Source organism: Lynx canadensis, chromosome X, assembly GCF_007474595.2.
Source record: "Lynx canadensis isolate LIC74 chromosome X, mLynCan4.pri.v2, whole genome shotgun sequence".
Taxonomy (NCBI): domain Eukaryota; kingdom Metazoa; phylum Chordata; class Mammalia; order Carnivora; family Felidae; genus Lynx; species Lynx canadensis.
Window position 1 is genome coordinate 36,828,977 of NC_044321.2, and position 9,815 is coordinate 36,838,791.

Consider the following 9,815-nt stretch of genomic DNA (forward strand, 5'->3'; position numbering starts at 1 on the left):
CTTATTTATACACCTCACATGGTTATCTGTTTGTCTTGTTGACAACGCTTCCTTTCTTACACCCCAAATCATTCAATCAACCTAAATTGTCTCCATTTTGTGTTACTTCCTCTCAGGCTTTTCATTGAATGCCATTTCCTCTGCATTTTTCTGCTTCTTTGATTTTTCTGCAGTCATAATTGTTATTCTTTGAAACTTTACCATGTTATTTTATAAATGAAAATTGCCCCCCACTAATGGGAGTGAGGTTGTGGGTATATAAGACACACGTTTAGCAAATGTTTCCCAAAGACAGAATAGGTGATTTCCCTCTTCATGTGTATTTATGTGTGAGTTTTTAAATCCATGACTTTATTTTGGAGTGAAATTGTGCTATAGATGTTATATTAGGGGGAAAAAAACACTTCGGCTCAATACCTGGTTACTCAATTACAATCTCTGTCACATATTATTCAGATTTCTGCTGAGATAATGTTGCATAAAAAACAACTCTCCAAATCTCAATAGTTTGCAATATCAAACATTTTTTTCTTACTCTTGGGTCTGTAGGTTGCCTAGGGGAGCAGCAAGTAGATGCACATGATTGAAACACAGACATGGGGAGGGGACCAACAGGAAACAGTTGGAGGAAGGTGAGATTCCATGGGTAGGCAGGTGGCAGGTTTAGAAGGTCCTCGTGCAACTAACAAGCAATGGGGAGTCCCAAAGCTTTTAAAGTAAAGAAGTGGCATGATTTTATCCTAGAGCATAGGTAACATAGATGCTGCGTGGAGGATGGACTGGAGCTGGAATTGCATAGAGTCAGGTGCCCACCTGGAAGGCTGTGATAAGGAGTTGAACCAGGAGCTAGTGAGCCTGTGAAATAAGACCTTGGCCATAAGAGTGGAGCCTAGGGGTTCCTGGGTGTCTCCGTCAGTTGGGCATCTGCCTCTTGATTTTGGCTCAGGTCATGATCCCAGGGTTGTGGGACTGAGCCCCACTTGAGACTCTCTCTCTCTGCCCCATTGCCCCTCTCTCCCACTCCTGTGTGCACTCTCTCTCTCTCTCTGAAAAAAAAAAAAAAAGAGTGGAACCTAAAGCGCAGATACTAGAGATTAGTTTCAGGAAGCAAAATTAGAAGTCTATTTGATGTAGGAAGTAAGGGAGAGGAGAGGCTAGGATGAACCCAAGGTTCAGAGGTAATCTGGGAAGAAAGTAGTACAGACTTGGGGAGTGGATGAACACAGGAAAAACATGGAGGAAAGTGAGACCCTTGGTATCCTGTGCTGACCTCTTCAGGATATAACAGGACAGGCACAGAAACTTGTTTCCTTAGCCACAGAATTAGTTCAGAATGTGGGAGAGGTAGCTAGATGGTGACGATGAAGTTGACAATTACCATTGATATTGACAGTGAGCCCAGTACCGTCTCTTTCCATGCATTATCTCATTTGATCCTCACAACAATCCTATGGGACAGGTATGTTTACTCTCCTCATTTTTTTACAGATGAGGAACCTGACAAGCAGAGTTTGTGAGGCTCCAAAGGCACACAGCTGATAAATGGTAGAGTGGAAATTTGATTCTGGGTATGTATGTTTCTTCTTCACCTCCATTATGGTGAAGTGGTTGTTACCCCAAGGCTAAGCTGATATTTAGGTAGGCCTGGCTGGCCTATGCCCAGGAGGATGATTCCACACTTCCCTGAAGTCCTCCTGAAGCAGTCTGAATCATATAATTCGACGCTTTTTTTTTTTTTTGCACAATCATTGAGTGATTGCAGTGGCTTCATGATAATCATCTTCCTAACTAATAAGGTTAACCCCTTTTATGAGTAGCATTTTTCACTTCACAAAGATCTTTCATGCATCTTTGCCTTTGTTCCTTACAAAAATGCTGCAGGGAATGTAGACCAGATATGATGATCAGGAAGGGTCAGCAAACTTTTTCCCTAAAGAGTCAGATTGTATATATTTTAAGCCATGAGAGCCATATAGTGTCTGTTGCAACTACTCAGCTCTACCCTTATAGCATGGAAACAGCCACAGAGAATTATGAATGAATGAGCATGGCTGTGTTCCAATAAAACTTTATTTACAAAATTAGGCAACCAGCTATATTTGGTCTGTGAGCCATAGTGTGCCAACTCTTAATTCTACATGAATATGCTTCCATTCAAAGTGCTTAAATGGGAGCGCCTGGTTGGCTCAGTTGGTAGGGCATGCAACTCTTGACCTCAGGGTTGTGAGTTCAAGCCTCACATTGGGTGTAGAGATTACTTAAGAAATAAAAAAAAAAATTAAAACAAAGAAACAAAACCCACAAAGTGGTTAAATGATCCTCCCAATTTCATACCGCTTGGAGAAGTAGGGATGGAACCTAGTTCTCCTGCTTGCTTTATTCATTCAATAATTATCTGAGTCCCTGTTATGTGTCAAGCACTGCTCTAAATAGTGAGGACAAAGAAGCTCCCTATTTCCATGCAGTTTCCATGCTTTGGGGAGACAGATGATGGATAACTTGAGAAAGCGAAGAGTACCGTGAAGAAATTAAAGCAGCGCTAACTTGAGGATGACTGTAGCTATGGGAATCAGAGAAAACCTCTCCGAAACAGAAAAATTTGAGCTGAAACCTGGAGGAAGGGACTAAGCCAATTACACAGAGATTTGGGAAAGATGATTCCAGGCAAGTGGAATAGCTTTTGAAAACAGAACAAAACAAAACAAAACAGTGTGGCTGGAGCATAAGGGCGGGGGGAGGATAAGACCTGACAAATAGACAGGGGGTAAGGTATATAATATAATATAAAGGTAAGGATTATAAGCCATAGCAAAGAATTTGAATTTTATTCTAAGTGAAATGGGAAGCCAGTGCTTCTATGACTATGACATGCCACTCTTAAATCTCTGTGCCTCCTCTGCTGCCCAAGCACGTGACAGATGTTCTCAGAATATATTCATTGATTGATGGGTTCTGTCACTTAGGTTCCCACAAGGCGGGAAGACCCATCAACATGCCGGGATCACTGAAGACCCTTGTGAGGGGACATATTTAATAGATCCTGTTTTTAAATAGATCCCTTTGTCCCCTCCTGGGGTAGTGCTGGGCACCATCCAGACCATCTGCTCTGGCCCAGGCTCCCTGGCCATAGGCTCTGCCACCATTTGCCAAAACACTCCCAAAGCCAGAAGTGAGATGTCTGTGACATCACAGCCACTTTGTCAGAAGGAGCCATCATGGCGGACCAAGAGTTCTGTGGCGATCTCATTCTAAGCATACAATGGGTCAGCTGTGGATAAGTTTTCTGTCTACATTTTCTCAGCTGTAACCTCAAGCTGTTGAAATGAAATTATGGACGTAAAAGGTCTGAGCCAGAGACTGCTCAGTGTGGCAGTTCTCTTTCCTTCCCAAATGTTCTTAGATTTAGCGATTACTAGCCAAGTCCCATCGAAAGTAGCAATTCACTCTGCATCTTCATTTTGTTGGAATTTTAAAACTACTAGAAAGTGACATCAAGCCTGAAAGTAACTGAGAATGCACTGAAGCTGTGCGCCCATCTTTGGTACGATTGACTTCAGAGAGGATTGTGAGAGACCCCTGTGATACTCCCCACCTAGATGTCCCTTTAGTGAAGAATGGTTTGCTCTCGATGTCAGCCCTTCAGAGCATGCCTCAGGCTGTAGCGCCATCCCTCCAAGGCCACCCCCTGCCCAGGTGGCCCATTTCCAGTTGCTGGTTGATGAAGAAGTACTACAATTCAACTATCTTGGCCCAACTTGGGAGAACTCTGGAGGCTCGGACCTCCTCCAGGAGTTAGCTGAGGTTGTTGCTGGTCGTGCGTTTGCAACTCCATTTCTCCGTATTCAATCCTGCTGCTTTTTCCTTCTTCCCACTGTTGTTGATCCCAAGATCACTCCCTAAAAACCATCATGCACTTTAAACTCCATCTCAGCCTGCTTTCCAGAAAATCTTACAACCATTGTGTGTCGGTGTTTTGCTTCCTTAGCATTGCTGTGGCCATCTAAGACCTTTCTTCTACAACGTTTAAAAAATGACACAGAGAAGGAAGACATTCACTCAAGTACCTGGAACATATAATTTCTCCAATTAAAAGAGTTTTAAAGGATCCTTGATTACAAAATGCTCATTAATGAGGCATGAATGCCATGAGATGTATATCAAGCGAGAGATTAATCACAGAGTTAGCTAATGAGCTTATGTATCATAACAATATGCAAAGGAAGAAGGAAACACTGGCGTTTAAGGGGTTAATTCAGGATCAGAAAAATTAAGGAATTTAGAAAAGTATAAGAAAGATGGCACACTATATTTGCTTGAATCCCAAGCAGCCTGAGAGGTTGCAAAGGATTTTAAATACAAGTGCATGGCAGTGTGTGCCCTTAGCAGAGAATGTCCTTGGGCAAATTAGTCTTAGAGAGGTTAAATGAGGGTTGTTGTGGTGATTAAATGAGAGAATGGATGGATGGTACATGGTAAGTGCTCAATAAATGTTAGCTGCTGCTGCTGTTGTTATTCAAAGTGGCATCTGGCTAACAGTCCCCAGGGAAACCTCTCTCAACATCTAAGAAAAAAAAAAAAAACCACTAATGAAGGCCTGGGGTGGGGGGTGTGGGGGGCGGTGGATAAAGCTCCCAACATGGAAAATAACACTGATAAGTAATAGAACACCAGAACCTCAAAGAAACTGGAACTAATTTCAAGACAACAGGAGCTGGGGTGGGACACAAAGGCAGCTTCATAAAATGTAGGAAAATAGTTTGTGCTTCAGTCACTAGAGATTCACCCAGAGATTCAGGATTTGAACCAGCCCAAAGCTGAGGCATCTTTCTTTCTTTTCTCCTGGGTTTGGGAAGGAACAGTACATACACAGAACATAGGGTTACAGGGCATTATTTACAGGGGGCCATTGTAGGAAGAACGCTGCTAGCAGTGCATGCTGGGAATTGTAGTTTTTCATGTAACACATCAATTCAGAGCACCAAGTAACCAGATGGTGGGGTAGGAAGAAGACTCCCCCTCACGTGGTGCAAAGGTACATAAAGTTAAATTTTGTTTATGCTCGTACATTGGCCTGTCATTTTCTGGTAGGTAGGAGGAGGATATTCTACCCCTAACAGGGGACAGGGGACAAGATGAAGGGCTAAGATGAATAAGCAGTAAGGAACAACAAGGCCTGTGAAAAATACTTCAGAAGAAGGAGAAAGAGATTTATCTAGAGGACTCAGAAGAATAACAAATTTCTGATAATCATCTACCAGTGAATCCAGAGGAAAACTTCAAGAAACTACCTGGCATTGACATTAGAGCACAGGAAGACATAGGCCTTGTGAAATAGCTGTAGAATGGAAGAATCGTATATTATAAAAATATCTGATTATCAAATCAAATCAAAATGTCAAAAATCATTCCAAAATGAGGAGATACATGATTATTTTAAAAGATGGTGGATCTAAAATTCTTTATTATGTTATTAATAAAAACTCAGGTTGCTGGGGCCAGGTGGTGAGAGTCAGCAATGTAAGATTGTGTTATACCTCTCAAACAAGGGAGACTCAAATGGTATCATTTCACTCCTCATTCATACAGAGTAGTAGAGTGTAAACTTGTTTATAAAAGTAACTTCTAAATAACCTCTATCAGAATTAAAGCTGGTTATTGTCAAGGAATGAGAAACAAAGGAAATCAGAAGGAAGAAGTAAAAATATTAAGGTAGAGGGCTCCTGGGTGGCTCAGTTGGTTGAGCCTCTGGCTCTTGATTTTAGCTCAGGTCATGGTCTCAGGGTCATGGGACTGAGCCCCACATCAGGCTCTGAGCTGAGTGTGGAACCTGCTTGAGATTTTTCTCTCTCCTTCGCCCTCTGCTTCTCTACCCTACTCGTGTGCTCTCTCTTTAAAATTAAAAAAATATATATATACTAAATATATATATTAAATAAATAAATTATATATGTGTATAAACTATATGTTAATATATAATTATAATTATATTATATAATTAATTATAATTTATATTATATAATTAACATATAATATATATGTGTATATATTAAGGTATAAAGTAAGATGACAGAAGCAAAATTAGTAATAATGATGTCAGTAGGGTAAACCGGTATGTTTCAAAATTTTAAGCACAAATCTTATTTTCTAATGAAATACTGCATTTAATCCCAAATTACAAAGATGTACTTTTCTTTAGTTGCATCTGTTGAGTATAAAGTCAATTAATGTGACCAAAGATAATGAGAAAGTAGCCTCCACTGTGTGTAAACCACGATCTTGGACTATCAGTTTATCTGGCAATTAATCTATGGATTAATGCAATTGCGATCAAAACACAATGCAATTTTTATCAGAACTTGCAAAATTGAGTCTAAAGAACATTCTGGAAAAGAAGAAAAAAATCAACAACAAAGATTTAGAGAGTATGAGTAGTGTGAAGTTGCTCTATAAGATATCAAAATGTACTAAGAAACTCTAATGTTTAAAGGCTTGCTGCTAGCCCCAGAATAGTAATAACATTTTAAAGACCCAAGTATGTGTGCAGGTGTCCATATTTTTTAATTTAGAAAAGTTTGCAAGTCAATTCAGTTGGGAAAGTATGGATTATTCAATAAATGATCTTAGGCCAGATGGTAACCCATTCGAGAAAAAATTAAACCAACAAAATTAATTATAAATGTATTAAAACCAGAAATTTAACAAGTGAAGCCATAAATGTAAGAATAGAATACAGACCAGAATGGAATATCGAATAATATATCCTTGTGGTGGAGAACCACTTTCAAAGCATGGCACTGAGAGCTTAAAGTCAAAGTAGGCAAACTACTGCCCACTCACGGCCAAAGTTAGAATGAAGACATATGCAGTCATTGATGGGTGTCTGTGACCACTTCTGCTCTGCAAAGACAGAGTTGGAACAGAGTCTGTTTGGCTGCCAAAGCCTAAAATATTTATTCTCTGGCCCTTTGCAGCAAAAGGTTGTTCACCCCTGGCATAGATCATAAAATAATTTTATGTGATCAAATCTAAAAAAATTTAAACTCTGGTATGGAAAAGAACATCATAAACAATCAAGAACTGGGAAGCATATTTGTGATATATATGATAGATATATAAATAGCTTTTATAAACAATAGTAAAGGTTGTACAGTAGTAGAAAAATGGGCAAAAGACAGAAACAGGTGGTGCACAGCCCAGATAAACAAATAGCCAATAAACTAGTGAAAACTGTCAGCTCTCATTAGCATTTGTTTAATTACATCTTTAAAAAATATCACAAATAGGGGCGCCTGGGTGGCTCAGTTGGTTAAGTGTCTGACTCTTGATTTCGGCTCAGGTCATGATCTTAAGGTTTGTGGGTTTGAGCCCTGCATGGGGCTCTGTGCTGACAGTGTGGAGCCTGCTTGGGATTCTCTCTCTTTCAAAAAAATAAATAAACTTAAATTTTAAAAAGTTAAAAAATATATCACAAATAGATTTTGGGCAACCCAGAACAAGGAATATACTCAGTGTGGGCCCAAATGCAGAAAAACAGACTCTCTCGGGCTATTGTTGGGTGTGTAGACTGAAGGGGAATTAGAAGCCTATAGGAAAAGCTTTGAATCTATATACCTTTTGATAAAGTGACTCCATTACTAGGATTTACTGAAAGGAAATAATTAGAGGCACAAAAATTCAGTTCTAGGAATGTCCAGTGCAGGATTTTATATAACGGTAAAGCATTGGAAACAACTCTAAACATACAAGGTTATGGCATTGCTTAAGCAAATTATCATCAACCCATAGTATAAAATATTCTAAGCTATTACAAATTATGTTATATGCTTTTTTTAAGCACAAATGTTCAGAAAATATTCTGGAGAATAAAAGATAGGTTAAAAAACAGTGAATACATTATAATTGCATTTTTGAAAAGAAATCCCCATAAAAATCTCCAGCAAACATCGGTTAATATTAGTTATAGCTGCCTTGTGGGATAACAGATGATTTTTATTTTCTCCTCTTTGCTTATTCATAGTAAGTGTTTTATTGAACTGTCTCATCTCTGTGGGATACAAAGAGGAAATGGTTTTATTTTTCTCCATTCCCAGCCGTCACTCCCACAACTGTGCCATATGAAAAGTCCCTCCCCTGCTGGGTCACAGACCCCTTAAGGACATTTGGGGATGATTCCTTGACTTCGTTTTTAGATGCTATTGAAAACCTGTCCGTTTCATTTACCCTTTCAAACCCCATCTCCTCCCCAGCCCAGCAAAACCACCAGCCTGCCGCTGTGGATACAGCACCCCGCGTGGGGGCACCTGCAAACTTGCTCAAATTTGGTTTCCTCTGAAGTCCGATCATGTGATCAGCGTGACACTCAGGCATTAATACCCAACCTGGGGGGCGCCTGGGGGGCTCAGTCGGTTACACATCGGACTTCAGCTCAGGTCATTATCTCACAGTCAGTGAGTTTGAGCCCCAGGTTAGGATTCTGTGTCTCCCTCTCTCTCTGCCTCTCTCTCTCTCTCTCTCTGTCTCTCAAAAATAAATAAACATTAAAAATAATAATAATACCAACCAGGAATGTGCAAACTGCTGGAAGACTGACCCTGCAGTCTCCATCTCTAACGGGGCCCCTCAAAGTCTCTACTGGCCTTACCCTTGGAGCCTCTTCCCTGACTTCACTGTCATCGTGTTTTGTTCAGCTTTGGTTGTGGGCAAGACTTTGGGTTATTTCATAGAGGGGAGGGGATTGAATGGAAGGGAATTCCACAGCCCTCCTCACTTCTCCAAAGGCCTAGCACTCCAGCAATGCCTTCCTTTGCCCTTTCCCTGCCCCCTCTTATCAACTGGGGATAAGGAATTTTTTAAGTCCCAGTGGAATTGTTTTCTGGAATGTTATAGGAAGTTCTGTGTGAAGAAAGCACTGATGAATAATGTTATGAAATGTGAAAATGTGGGCAGTTGGAACGACTTGCTTTACCAAATATCAAACATATTATACAACTACAGCATCATTATGACCAGAAGTACTGAATGATCAACACAGGGGAACAGATAGCCCTCAAGCAGATCCTAGCATATGGAAGAATTTAGTGTATGCTAAAGTAAATATCACAGACTAATGCCAATGGATGACACACTCAACAAAAGTGCTGAGAAAAATACTTGGAAAAAAAATATCAGGTTACATTCTCATCTTATATCATACATGGAAATAAGTTTCAGATGGATTTAAAGTTAAAAAATATAACCACAAAATCTCTAGAAGAGCATTTATCATGGTGAGTACTGAGCAATGTATAGAATCATAGAATCACTATGTTGTGCACCTGAAACCAATATAACATTTATGTCAACCATTCTTCAAAAAAATAAAACACCCTGGAAGATAAAATAGGTAGTATTACAACTGATCCTGAGTTGAGAAAAATATTTCTCAGCTTAAAAGCACTGGAAGAAAACACAAAGGAAAAACGATTAATCACTTTGTGTTAAATAAACAAATAAACATGCAAATATTTTCTAGGTACACTGAAAACTCCATTAAAATAGAAGCAAGTGAGATGTGTTGAGTACATTCTGGCATAATAGGACAGGTGAAAGGTTAGTATATTTAATACATAAGTCGAGTGCCAATCAGCAACCAAAGCGCTAACGTCTCCATGGAAAAATGGGCCAACACACAAACGGAAAAGAAAAATGTACTCGTGCTCCCAAATTATATCAGAAACATATCTGATTTCCTTAGTAATAAAGAATGCAAACCCAAACAACAAGATATCTTTTCACCTAAAAAATAGCAAGAGGTTTTAAAAATGTACAAAGATGTT